At 48.1% G+C, this 13,309-nt stretch overlaps 1 protein-coding gene across 2 annotated transcripts in view; it reads left to right on the forward strand.

The window, feature by feature from the left end:
* The window catches only part of ADORA2A (adenosine A2a receptor), a 36,725-nt gene that overhangs the window by 3,912 nt on the left and 19,504 nt on the right, over positions 1 to 13,309 (forward strand). Inside the window, exon 1 of one of the 2 annotated variants that reach the window (XM_051805357.1) lies at positions 3,905 to 3,985. The exons of the other annotated variant lie outside the window; for it this stretch is intronic. The gene's annotated coding sequence lies outside the window, so the exon portion shown is untranslated. Of the gene's footprint in view, positions 1 to 3,904; positions 3,986 to 13,309 lie in introns of those variants that run through there. 2 annotated transcript variants of the gene reach the window in all.

The raw sequence follows: 13,309 nt of genomic DNA on the forward strand, positions 1-13,309 counted from the left end.
GGCAGTATTGGTGGGAATGAGATTACATACAGGTCAGAACACACCACTTTAAGTGTCCTGTTTAACAACATAGGATATATGTGCTAATGCAATACTCAGTTTGATGCTTTTTTGCAAAATATGCACCCCTTAAATGCAATTTTGCACATACCAGATAATTCAGTCTGGTTAGAAAGAAAAGTTTCACGACAAAGAACAGCTCCAAAACTAATAATGTGTTAATCACTTCCTTAAGACAGAAATAATTTTTCTATTTAAAAAAACACATTAATTCTTCCAGATTCTGTTCTAGGCAAACTGATAATTTTCAGCCCTTCACATGGAAGCCTCAGTACCTAGGTATGATTTTCTGCTCTTTCTGCCTAGCAGGGTGGCAGGGTGATTTTGGTTACTGTGGTTTTGAGTGTGTTCTGTGTTTGCAGTGGCATCACTGACGTGCCCAGGCTGTTGCTCGTGCTGAGTCAGCAAAGAGAAGGGTGAGTTTCTCGATAGGTCTTGAGCATGAGTTTTTTATTTACTTTGCTCTCACCTTTTTGAAGGAAGCATTTCAAGGGTTATTCTAGACAGGCTTTCTAGAGTTTACTCCTTGAGCTCAGTTGTTAAGTCTGAGAAGTGCAAATAGACTCTTATCACTACTTTTCAGCTGCCCAAAATGCAGGAGTTTGGCTTGTTCAGTTAGAAAGTGAACAGTGTGTTACTGCAGCTCTGCTTTTCAGGAATGAGAAAGCCCTTCCTGGCTCCACATGGGAGAATTTCTTTCCTTGCAGTGCTGGACTTCTTTCAGTTCACAGCCAGCTCTGAGTGTGTGGCAGTACCTTCCCATGGCTGTGGAGGCTGCTGGAAGCTGTTCAGGTTCCAGGTGGTTTCAGTCTTTCTGTTCATGCAGTCCCTTCTCAGAGTGTGCCTGGCCACAGCAGTCACAGTAATGCCAGTTTATTCTTCATGAGTGACTAAGGGAAGGGAGGTTAATGCTCTCTTGTGCTGCCACTCCTGCATATATTATAAAAACAAAGAAAAAATATAAAAGCTGATTGTATTCCTTACTGTCAATTTACTGTCGTTGTTGGCCACTGGTAAAGGGAGGGCACAAGGTAAGGACAATACACACTGAATATGCACAAGAAGAAATATGATCTGATACTTGGCAGGGATAATGGCATAAAGCCAACAGAAAGCCAATTAATTTCTTAGTTCAAAAGAAAGGCAATGGATCTGTTCAGATCTTACTACAGTAATGGAAGTTATCCTATCCAGCTGCTGAATAGGACATAAAACAGCAGCTGCTCATTGTAAGCATATTTACTTGTGCAGAGGTGAGAAATGAGCATGCAAAAATCACAGAAGATCTGGCTCAGTTGCTCTGGGAGGTGTCAGTAGTGATAATTAACATCTTGAAATGTTGCAGAATTCCCAACTGCACAGAGAAATCAGTAGGTGACAATGGAGATCTGATATGCCATCCAAACTCGAATGGCTGGTGAGGGAAAGAACCTGTGGTTTGGTGTTTCTGGTAGTGGTATTAGAATGCTCCTATGGGAAAAAAAAAGCAATTTCTAAGAAACATTATAAGCTGGTCAGGGGGCCATTATCAGCTAGTCCTGTGAAAGTACTCAGACATTTGCTTTGGATCTTCTGTGACTTGCTGATTTAAAAAAAAATCAGCAGTGTACATCAGTCTTAAAACTGGTCAGCTGCAAAAATCAGAGAGTTACAACTGGGAAAAGAAACATCCGGTGAAGCATTTCTGGGGTCCTTCAAAGATACAGTGATCAACATCTGTGATATGGGAAACTTGTCAGATGATGTGTTGAGGATGGGACCTGACAGCTTAATAAAGGGAGTTGACTGAAACAGCTTTGGGTATAATGTATTCAGGAACAAAATCATATTTAGAAACTGTATCCCTGCTCCTTAAAAGTATTTGGAGTCAGAGCTTTCATTGATTTCAGTGGGAGAGAGTCATTTGGCCCAGATCCTCAAAGATAAGAGGCACCTCTACAATACAGGAAACGCTGCCCTGGAGAGGAGCAACACAGAGCAGATCCAGCAGAGCCTGGCAGGCAGCTGATTGTGAGCTGCCCCTTTGGTCCAAAAACAATTGCACAGCATAAAATTTCACAGAGTATCAACTAGGAGTGGGAAAACACTAGGTCTTGTACTACAGGGCACATGTGAGACCATTACACCAACAGTGCCCGATTCCTACTGTCAGCATTTTTCAAAAAGCTCCGGTAAACTTCATGTAGGCAGGTGGCATTTCTAAAGCTGTCATTTGTGCAGCATGTTTTGATGAGGCTCCTAAATTTCTCACAGTCTCCTGCTTTTGCTTTTTTCTCTTGACTTGGCTAGTCAATATATGTGTTCCTTAAAACCATTACATGTCACCGTGTGGTAAATTACTCCAGCCTTTTCTGTAACTTCCTGGGAAAAATGACTTTTCTTTTTCTCCCGGGAGGATTCCCATTGTGTTTGGAGCAGCACTCTGGCCTCTGCTCCCCTCTGTAGTTCCCAGCTGTGTGGCTGAGGCAGCCCATGTACCATCCTGCCTCCTTCCCGGCTGGATGGGAGTGCAGGGGAGGACAGCTCAGGTGCCAGGTGCTGCTGCCAGGGCTAAATTTTTAATGCTTAGATGCTTGTGGGTTTTGATCTTAGTACTGAAGGGGGTGGTGCCAGTTCTGCTATTTCTTTCCTACTGTCTTGTTATACTGAAGTAAGGTAAAGCATCATCTGTGCTTTTGCTGTTGGGAAAGGCTGGGTAAGCTGGTGCTGGGGGTCAGCATTGTGGGAATGCTTCTGGCCAAGGTGGTGTGAGCAAACCCTCTCTGGGGTGGGGAATCTTGGAAAAAAACTTGTTGCATGGCACAAGAATCCAAGATGTGGCAGACCCTGCACAGAGGGACCTGGGCTGGCTGTCACTGAGATAGATCAGTTTGTCATAGTCTGGGACCTGCTATGGGGTTGGTGGGAAGTGTGGAGTCACCCTGGTGGTTTTCCCTGTTTGCAATGCCCACCCAGTAGGAGCGTGTAGATAAATTGCATGCTAAGATGTGAAGTTGAAAAACAGAAAACTTAGACGATATCCACAAAGAGCAGCAGGATCAAATTCTTGAGAGGTTCTCTCCCTGCTTCAGAGTTGCTGTGAGATGAGTCATGGCTGTCCCCAAGTCTGTTCCTTGGAGGAGCAGGGCTGGCCGGGGACACGGCGGGCGTGTGTGCTGGTGGGATCCACAACCACCTCCCCGGTGGGAATGTGAAACTTCTGTCAGGTATTTAATACCTCTACAGAGGACTCTTAAACACTTCCAGAGCAGTATTGCACAGGGGCTCCTTTCCGGAGGTAGTAATGGCAGTTAGGCAGAGAAGAAAGTGAACTTTGTCTGTGTGTGTGCCGAGATCTGTCCCGCTGTCCCCCGTAGCACTGCACTGTGCCACCACAGCCTTGTGTGGTAGAGCTGCACGCTTCGCCTCGCTGGGTGGGTTTTCCAGCCTTGAAAGAAGTAGGTGCTTAAAACAATGTAGAGAGAAAGCCCTCCTCTCTTTTCCTTTCTTCTCCTCTCCTTTCTTTCCTCCTTTCATTGTATGCAGATCAAGCCCAGTCAAAGCCCGCTTCAGTCACTCGCAGGTCCCTCACGGACGGGCGAGGACTCTTTAGTGAGTGTCCGTCGCTCCTCCAGCCGCGATGCTGCTCCGGGCCGGCCGTGCTGGCGCCGAGCCCCGCGGTGCCCGCTCGCCGCCGGCCGCCAGGTAAAGCTGCGGGGCTGCCAGGTAAAGAGCGGGAGCCCGGCCGGGAGCGGGGGGCGGCCGTCCCTGTCCCCGTCCCTGTCCCCGCCGCGCCCGCCCCGCGCCGCCGGTGCCGCCCTGCAGGGGGAGCCGCGGGCCCCGCGTCCTGCGGCGGGGGAGGGAGCGGAGCGGGGCGGCCGCGGGGCAGCGCCGGCACCGGCACACGGCGCCCGCGGCGGCCGGAGCGCAGCGGACCCGAGCGCAGGTGGGTGATGCCGGCGGGGCCGCGGGGAGGGCGGCGGGTTCCCCGTGTGCGGCTCCCGGGGCGGAGCGGGACCCCCCGGCCGGGGCGGGCTGCGGGGCTCGTCCCGCTGGAGCATCCCGAGCGCGGCGGTCCCCGGTCCCGGAGCCGCGGTGGGCGGCTCGGCTTCCCCCCGCGGCGTTCGCGGCAGCCCCGGCCCCTGTCCTGCCTCTCCCGCGAATTTCAAAAGTGGCCGCCGGCTGCCCTCTCGGTGCTGCCGAGCCCCCAGCCCCAAGATGGGGCGATTTTGCCTTGCCACCGCTTTCTCCTGCCCCGGCTCGGGTGGCTTTTTTCCCCTGTGGAGCCGGTGCTTTTCACTCAGTGCTGATTCCCAATTGTCAGTCCCTCGACACACCCCCGCGCTCCAAGATGTTTGCTCCGTGGATCTTCCCTCAAACATCAGGTGCTGGACTTTGCCTCCCTGCACCCAGTCCTCGTGCAGCTCTTCGGCTGATATTTGTGCTTAATCGTAAAATAGTGATTCCGCAGGAGCACCCTGCATCCTGTAAACTTCTCTGAAGTGTTTCCGAAGGAGGTTTCTATGCATTTTGCAGTCGCGTTAAGGGAAAAAGGGCACTGAAAAGGTGACGTTAAACCTGTGCACAGTCTTATCCCATTCCTTGCCCCCGAAAGCCCCGACCCTGCCTTATCGCTGCCAAGCGGCTAAAGTTGGGAGCGGAGTCCCTCTGGCTGTGCCCGGGAGCTCTCAGCGTTGGTACCCAGTGAGCTGCCCGTCACAGGGGGGCCCGGGATCGCTGTGCTGGGGGGAGAGGGCAGGTGAAGGACAGCGAAACAGGCTGCAAGGTGCCGGTTGTCCCCGGAGCTGTTGGGAGGATGTGTGGAGAAGGCTTTCTGCCCTGGTACACAGGCTCTGGAGCCCTGCGGGGTGAGCTGCCCCATGGAGGTGCCGGCAGCCCATCCCGGACGGGAGCGAGAGGCAGCAGGTGCGTTCCCGCTGTGTCAGTGCTGCCGTGTGGTGCCCTCACCGAGGATGCTCCTGGGAAGAGATTTTTCTGCGCGGCCGTTTGTGTGGTCTAACAGTCGCCCAGAGGCACCACGGCTGCTTTAATGCTCTTTTATGCTCTGGTGCAGTATGAGTTTGGGGTGCCTCGAGTGCAGGGGTATTGCAGGCTTTGCTATAGCTTGAAAGTAGTAAAGGTGGTTGAGCACCCTCTTCCAAAACTGCCTGGGGCAGTGACCCGCAGAGAGACGGGAAGGGTTAACTTAAAGAGAACAACATGACTCACTTGGTAAATAGAGTAAATAGAATTGCCGTAACTATTTAAAATTATTTTCCTAAGCAGATGGCCAACTATTAGATCACTCGATCTTTGGATGTATTTGTTTTCAGGTTCCTTATCGGGCTGGTAAGTCTCAGACACGTGTAACTCAAGAACTGGAGTAATTGATAAATTCGTTCTTCTGCAGAAGCGAAACTAACAGAGAGAAGGGCCGGTGTTAGAGAGCTCCTGCTGTTAGAGAGACACCCCCACAGCGTACTGCCCAAGTGAAGTAGAAAAAGATTAGATAAAGTGACCATCAGGGATGTGGGAAATATTTGAATTGAATTAGATCTGTGGAGGAGATAGCTTATTTCGAATCTCAATAAAAAAAGTCAATATAAATGTAATTGCATATCACAAAAACCTATGGAAATGAAATCCTGTCTAATATGGCAAATGGATTAAGTTCTGAATTTACCAGGAGAGCTGTGAACCTCTGAATTTGTAGAGAAAACATGTGGGTACAAACTGCAAACATGTATGTGTGTATATAAAATAGAAATGACCTATTCTAGGGTGTGAAAAAAAAAAGGCAGCAGGTCTTTTTAATGCCGTTCACGTGGGACGTTTGTAATTTTCACACGCACATAATCTGTCTCTTCCCATATGTATTTTTATACATAAAAACCAGAATGGGCATCACCCTGTACCAGGTCAGGGGATGCTGGCCCAGTAATGATATTTTTAGCCTCAGTCCTTCTATCAGTGAGTTCAAAAGGCACTGAAGCTCTGAGCTGGAAAGCCTCCTGCCAGGTCTCCCATGTTTGCATTTCTGGTTTTGCTAATATTTTAATAGGATGTTTCCATAAGGGCTGCTGGTGCTACTGCGTTTGGATGTAATCGACTTTGGAAAGCTATTCATCTTTCTTGTTTAATCTTCAATAATGGATTTCACGTAGAGCCATGTGGCTAAGCCCTCTTAAGAACTACTGGGGAAGGCTCAGCCCAGGAGAAGGTTTGGAGGTACTGCTTTGAATCTTCACTCTTCCTTTCAGTCCTGTCTCTCAGTAGGGTCGAGTCCCCCTTTGGTCTTGAGCCTGGATGCTTTTCCATCTTGTGTGGAGGGAAAACCTCCCCCTTTACCACTTCCTTTCTGCCTGTCTGACTGACTGATGGCTGCATGATTTCTTGTCTATACAGGATGTTTAAGGTTTCACAGATTTTCCACCATTTTCACTGTGCTTCAGCTCTTTGCTTTCGTTTGACATTTCCACCCACACGAGAGGGGACAAGGTAAAATGTGGCAAAGCTCTCTGAGTTCTGCTCAGCTGTGACTGAAGTTTTTTCCATATGAAAGCTGGTGTCATCATCTCTGCTCATGTCCTGCAAAGTTTGTTCTTATCTTCAGTTTGAACAGCTTTCAGGTCTTTTTGTTCAGTGTCTCATTTGATCTGGATGGTGACTAACTTTCAAAGCTGTTCTTTATTGTGTGATTTTCATCTGAAAATGGAGGTGGGCTGTTAAACCTTTATATTTTTTGTTGGATTCTGAAGTAAAAGCCAGGAAAGAGATCTTGAGTTATGTGTCAAGGAATCAGGCAGGATTCTCACAAGTCAATGGAGGATTACTCCCTTGCATTGGGTATTTAGGGCCAGAAGGCTTGGTTGCTTCATGGATCACCTTCAGGTTTTGCATCAATGCACCTGAACAGCCTTGGCAAAGCTACTTGAACACAACAACACCAGTTCCTTGCCTCTCTGCTCACTTTAAAAATGCAGAGAAAGCTGCCTACTTAATGAGATGCTTTTGTAGCTGAATATTGAGGGTTGGTCTGTTAGGAAGTAAAGAACTGGCAGCATTCTGCCTTGGGAGGGTGGGAGGGTCTGGGCAGATACACAGGTGATTTAACCTCTGAAGGCTTCAGTTCCCTCTTAGAGTCAGAAGATGCCTCTCCCATTACAAAGGTTGCATCTGTATCAGGAATAATTACTGGTTGTATTCCACTTTTTCTCTCTGCAGTAAATCTCTGTAGATCAGAATGGACAGATGGCACATACAATTCTAAATTATGGAAAATATCCTTGGGAGGCACTTCGAGGTCATCTGATCCAGGCCTCTGCCCAAAGGCAGGATCAGCCCTGCTTTTGCCATTCCTGACCTCTCTTTCTCCATCCTGCTCCTAAAGACCTGCTGTAGAGGTTCCCTACTTTCCTGGTGAGCAGGACACACCCTGATGCCCAGCTTAAACCTCCTTTGCTCTCACTCATTCCTCATCTTGACCACAGTGGGCGACCCACAGATGATCCACAAAGAGTATTTCCGAGTGCTTCAGCAAGTGCAGGTGTTTGGTAAATGTGAGTGAGTGAAGGTAGGATCTCTTTTACTCCTCAGTCTGTGTTCTGCAAGGAGCAAATCATCCAAAACCTGGCTACCTCGTGCCTGGTGTGGCTGGAGAGCTGCAGTGGCATGGGAGGGATGGGGTGGGTAGGCTGTGCCACAGCTGCATATGGGGATGCAGTTGCAAAGTTAGGATCAAGTTGTTCTGGAGAAAGGATGCTTTTCATCTTTGGGCCTGTTGGTAGCATAAAATACAACGTACTTCATGTACAGGGCATGCAAATGCCATTGCAGAAGATATGCAAAAGCAGTCCTGGAGCCTCCTTGCCCACAAAGCAGCAATAAATCTAGTGTCAGGAAGGCCATGCTTGAAATTTTACTTATATTTTGGGGCTCTTGCTGATGTGGTTTTGATTTTTATTTTATTTTTTATTTTGATTTTATTTTTTGAAAATTTTCACATTTCAAGCCCAAAGAAGTAATTTGTTACCACTACAAATGCAGCTGTGCAAGGCAGGATTTGAAAAGAAATGACAGCTACAAGACAAATTGTATTTATCTTAGATGGTAAGTCAGGGGTTGCATGCAGTAGGTTTATCACTATCTGACAGGTAACAAGATAAACTCCAGGTGTTACATAGGGATGTGGAAAAACCTGAAACAGGAATAAAGATACTTTACAAAGCATTTTTAGGGAGCATTTGCAAACAATGCATCTGAGACAATGGAGAAGTTAGTGGGGAGGGAAACTTCTTGCAGGGATGGTTCGAGCCAGGAACAGGGGGAGGGAAAGGCATATACAGAGGATGAGGGAATCTTCCTGTCCCTCTCTGATACAGGGAGAGGAAAGGGGGGTTTCCTTAAGCTTTGGAGACGTGACAGATGACATGCTGGGCTCCTGTCTGTATGCTGATTAGAAGTTGTGATTGCACTGGTTCCAGGAGGGAAGGCACTCAGGCATTCTCGTCCTTGCAGATTGGGGCTGTTTTATCTGCATCCCCTGGCATTCCCTGGCTCCCTATGCCCTGGCATTCCCTGGCTCCCTATGCCCTGGCATTCCCTGGCTCCCTATGCCCTGGCATTCCCTGGCTCCCTATGCCCTGGCATTCCCTGGCTCCCTATGCCCTGGCATTCCCTGGCTCCCTATGCCCTGGCATTCCCTGGCTCCCTATGCCCTGACATTCCCTGACTCCCTATCCCCTGGCATTCCCTGGCTCCCTATCCCCTGGTATTCCCTGTCCCCTGGCATTCCCTGGCATTCCCTATCCCCTGGCATTCCCTGGCATTCCCTATCCCCTGGCATTCCCTGGCTCCCTATCCCCTGGCATTCCCTGGCTCCCTATCCCCTGGCATTCTCTGGCTCCCTATCCCCTGCCATTCCCTGGCTCCCTATCCCCTGGCATTCTCTGGCTCCCTATGCCCTGGCATTCCCTGGCTCCCTATTCCCTGGCATTCCCTGGCTCCTTGTCCCCTGGCATTCCCTGTCCCCTGGCATTCCCTGGCTCCCTATCCCCTGGCATTCCCTGGCTCCCTATCCCCTGCCATTCCCTGGCTCCCTATCCCCTGCCATTCCCTGGCTCCCTATCCCCTGGCATTCCCTGGCTCCCTATCCCCTGGCATTCCCTGGCATTCCCTATCCCCTGGCATTCCCTGACATTCCCTATCCCCTGGCATTCCCTGGCTCCCTATCCCCTGGCATTCCCTGGCTCCCTATCCCCTGTGTTTGTCCCAGGTGACACTTGCAGTGACAGTCCTGGCCCCTTGTTCAGCAGCTCTCCAAGACCTGAGTCTCCTCCATTTTTCTCCTGGTTTTGCTTTGTTGGAGATACATTGCTTTGAGTTTGTGTTCTCCTTTTGCTTCTTGTCTTCCCTTTTTTCCCCTCCTTTTTTTTTTCTTACTAGGGCAGCAGAATTGTCTCTGCTCTCTTTGCCTGCTCTGTAATGTTGCTCTGTTACCCAAATCTCCCTTTGTGTACTAGGAAAGTCCTCTGCAAACTGACCTATCATTTTGGTTATTGAGTTTTCCCCAGAATAGGATTGTCAGGTCCTAGTATGAATCACTTGTTGAAGTTAAGGAGTTAAAGGAAGTGGGCTGTTAAATACCATGTTCTGTGGTGGTAACAGCTTTGGTTTCAGTATGAGATCCAAATATTTGGGCACAGACTGGGATTTTCCATAGGAAACATTCCCCAGGATAAAAGACAGCTAAGAGGTATGTGGCTTTTTAATAAGATCTTCAGAAGAGAGGCACGTGATTGAAATTGGTTTGAATAATTAGAGTTTCCACAGACGTCCGATCCACAGATCAGTGCCCAGGTTCAATGGGACCATGGAAAATCACATCACACTGACCTGGGCTGGCACCAGCACCAGTACAGCTCCTGGAGCATCTCTGGGGAAGCATGCTGACTTTTAAAAATGTTCTGCAGCCTGGATTTTGGCAAAAAATGACATGTGCTAATGGCTACCTAGTCAGGGAGAGTCTGGAACTATTTCTGACAGTCCCAAAAATCTGGCCTCTGTAGCTGAACCTGTTAAAACTGAGGCACCTAACTTTGTCAAACACCTAAAAAACATTAGTGTTTTCATTTATGTCAGCCTGGGTCTTGTGAAATGTTGATCCAAACTCTGCTTGACCATTTTGATTCATTTAGGGCTATAACATGGGTAGGCATAGAGGATTCTGGGGATTTGATGGAGTTATGTGATTCTTTTTTTTTGATACAGTTGAATGGTGCCAGCTCTTGCAGGATATAGAAAGGTAAGAAGGTGTATTCATGGGCTGAAGACTGGAAAGAGGATTCATTTACAGGGGTTTTTTTAACTTTCTTACATCATTCCTAAAGGGGAATCTTCCCCCACATAGCCACAGTACAGCCCAGCTGTATAATCACAGCAGAAAAGAGGTGGACATGGTCCACTTGGGAGAAACTGTTCTGGGCATCTCCCTGGGATCCATCTCTGCTTGACTAACATCTTTTGAGTTTGGAGTCAAATGCCACGGTCCCTAAGGAATTTGTCTTGGGAGTCTGTTTTGGCTTATCCTTGTTTGGCAAGGTGTGAGGATCGTGGTTGTCATGCATTTGAGAAATGACTACAGGTTTCTTTACAGCTGGAGCTTTTTTTTATGTCTTGTTGTGCAGAAACTGTAAAATATCTGAAGTTTTCATAGGACAGAAGGGCCACTTCCCGAGGGTAGTGGAGGTGTCTCTGCTGGCAAGTCCAGTAAAATGTTTTCTGAAGTGATCTATGAATGGCTCCTGGTTCTCCAGTGTGGTGGTTTGATGTAGGAGAGACACCAGTGATGAGGAATGTCATTCCCTCAGCAGTTGCAGCAGGAGCAGGAAGCAGGGAGAGGTACCAGGCTGTCACTGTAGCGGATGTGCTCTTACCACAGCACAAGGACTTAGGAAATGAAGAAAGACTTCAAGTCCTCAGAGCACCAGCTAAACACTGAGGCTCTGGGATCACTAAGCAGTGACATTGGAGAGTTCTTAATAAATTGGATTATAATCATAGACTTAGGGGCAAAAAAGAAGTCCCTTTGAGTACCTCTAAAAAGGCTTGTGTTGGTGTGGCTTCTTGTGATAGTGAAAGTGCAAGTCACCTCCCAGGAGTGACAGCAGTGTGGTGCAAGCTATGGCAAAGAGAAGAGGGAGTGACAAAGGAAGGGCATGTGGCCTCAAGGCATCATCAGAGCATCAACTCCTCCTTATCCACAGAGGGTGGCAGAGTCCTAAAAATGTCTTAAATAGTTTTGAGACTGAGACAGAAACACTAATAGAATGCTGAGGCGTGACACTGAGCAAATAAATGTGAGCAGGTCAGGATAAGTATCCGAAAAAATGGAAACAAACTAAGGAGGTGGAAGATTTGTTATTGTGGCTTTTGCCTGCTTTTGGGAGAGCACACACCCCACCAGCATTGTCACTGTATAAATCCTTTTTCACTGGCAGCTGATTGATGAACATGTGAAGTGAGTTGTGTAAAAGGTGCTGGTGCCCAGCCTGGGGGGTGCAAAAGGGGCCAGGGCACCCCGTGGGACATGGGAGGACACGGGGCTCTTGTGCTGGCTGAAAAATCAGCCTGTTCTACAAGGCACAGGGAGCACAGGGCCAATCTCTGTGTCTGAGCCAGCAGTGAACAGCCCTACAGAGCAAACAGCAGTCACTGGGCAGAGAGGGGCAGAGGGTTGGGGAGCACTGGGGTGTTTGGGTGGGCTTTGCGGGACGGGCTCTGTGGAGCTTGGGCTGAGCTGTGTCACTGCTTAAACTGATCAAAGAAGGCAGCACATCAGGGAGGAAGGATGAGATGAGCTGTGTTAGCAACCCAATGGAGGCCTGACTGGTGCCTGTGGGTGGGGTGAGTCAAACTGCTTGGGTGGTAACAGGACCTTCACGGTGGGTCCTCAGGAACACCCCTGCTCAGAGGGGTCAGTGGGTGAGCCCTGGGTGAGCTAATGCAGTGAGAAAGCTTTGCTTTGGCTCAGATGCAGGTAGAATTCACTCATTTTTCTGTTCAAGTTGTACAGTGCCTTCATCAGGATAGGGAAGGACAGCTTGGGAATCATTTTAAGTTACACACAGAGAGATGGAAAGAGTTACGTTCCTTCTGCTGCAGGATGTTGGCTGGCCTGGTACAGCAGCTCTCCCTGCACTGGGGAGAGTTTTTGTTCCACCATCAGAGTTCATGCAAACACTACTGGCAACCTGCAGAAGGACAGTGCTTGAGAGAGGGAGCAGGGATCACAGGGCCTGGTGGAGATAAACCTGTAATTAGAGAAGGCAAATAGGGTTTGGGAACAACTGGACAAAAACGCAGGAAAATGAACAGATGAACCCAATTCTCAACTGCCCTCCTGGAAACTTCACATAGAAATGAGAGGCAAAGTCACATCTGGAGAGAAGTCTACTCAATTATTTTAAAACAGACCAGAATGGATGCATTAGCAATACGATAAATATTTTCAGAGTAAACTCTTCCCTTGCCTGTAATTCCTCAGTCACCTCTTCTTGATATTCTGTTTCCTCATTTCTCTTATTTTGTTCTTGAAGGAAATGCTCCTTATGTATGAACACAGCTGGCTTTAGTAGGGCTATGGGGAGGCAAAGTTTGCTTTGAGTTCTTCCCTCACACAGGAAAGGAAAACTGGCTCCTTGGAGACATTGTGGATGATATTGGCAGTAATAACTTGTTGCTGGCCATGGTACATGGTTTTAATTATGCTTTTTTCACTTATCTGTCTTATGAAAACTTATCCAAATGCTTGATTTATTTTTTTTTTTTATTTTTTACAAATGCCACCATAGGTAAATCAACATCAGCAACCCTGAATAAAAAATAGTTTGCTCAAAAATCCAACATGTTTCGGTGCCTTTTGGCAATATATCATGTTGCCTGCTGCCCACTGAGACTTTAGTGAGCACAGGGGAGTGTTTTCCCTTCTGTTTGTTGGTTTGATCTGGCTTATTTAACTGCTGGTCATTCAGCCTTACTTAGTTGTGCCCCCCCTGGCTTTTTGTGACCATTAGAATGGGAATAATTACTGTGAGGTTTTTGTTGCTTTTAAACATTTATAACATCCACTTAGGAAAAAAATGGTCAAATGCATTCTGTTCTGGTCTTCCGCTACTGCAATAAAAATTAATCTACTTCTAGCACTTGGAGGGCAGGAGGCAAAGCTGCAATATTGGTTTTGGATTAGCCATCCCTATCAGCCAGCCCATCT

This window comes from Manacus candei, unplaced genomic scaffold (assembly GCF_025592945.1).
Source record: "Manacus candei isolate 608988 ecotype Guabito, Panama unplaced genomic scaffold, ASM2559294v1 h1tg000064l, whole genome shotgun sequence".
Classification (NCBI taxonomy): domain Eukaryota; kingdom Metazoa; phylum Chordata; class Aves; order Passeriformes; family Pipridae; genus Manacus; species Manacus candei.